At 53.3% G+C, this 642-nt stretch overlaps 1 pseudogene; it reads left to right on the forward strand.

Moving 5' to 3' along the window:
- Positions 1-236: 236 nt before the first annotated feature.
- On the forward strand, positions 237-593 carry LOC103584824 (annotated as a pseudogene).
- The last annotated feature ends 49 nt before the right edge of the window (positions 594-642 follow it).

The raw sequence follows: 642 nt of genomic DNA on the forward strand, positions 1-642 counted from the left end.
GCAAATCACCTGGAAAAGGTAGAAAGTTGGTAGTTTTCATTAAGGAGAGTTTATCCATATATGCAAGAATCAATCAAGTCTAAGCAATGCCTGCGGTTTCCAGAGAGGACCTTGGTTTAGAAATGGGGAAATGTATGTGGCATTCAACATGGGGTGGGCAGTTGGATCCCGGCAGCGGCTGCAGCAGCTCCATCTTCTCTGGTTCTCCTTGCCACCTCCCTTTTGCTTCCAGAAACATGGCCTGTGGTGTGGCTGTCTCTGATGGTGTCACCAAGGTGTTCAGTGAGATGAGGTGTGCAAGTTGTCAATGCCAGAGGTGACGAAGCACGAGAAGGCGGTGCTGTTCTGCCTGAGCAAAAACAGGAACATCATCCTGGGGGAGGGCAAGGAGACACTGGTAGGAGATGTGGGCCAGACTGGACAACCCCCACGCCACCTGTGTCAAGATGCTGCCAGACAAGGACTGCCACTACACTCTCTATGACACAAACTATGAGGCCAAGGAGAGCGAGAAGGAGGACCTAGTGTTTATCTTCTGGGCTCCTGAGTCTGCACCCCTTAAGAGCAAAATGACCTATGCCAGGGCCGGCCCGGTGGCGCACTGCTATAGTGCACCGCTTGGGAAGCGCGGCGGCGCTCCTG

This window comes from Galeopterus variegatus, unplaced genomic scaffold (genome assembly GCF_000696425.1).
Source record: "Galeopterus variegatus unplaced genomic scaffold, G_variegatus-3.0.2 Scaffold129656, whole genome shotgun sequence".
Classification (NCBI taxonomy): Eukaryota; Metazoa; Chordata; class Mammalia; order Dermoptera; family Cynocephalidae; genus Galeopterus; species Galeopterus variegatus.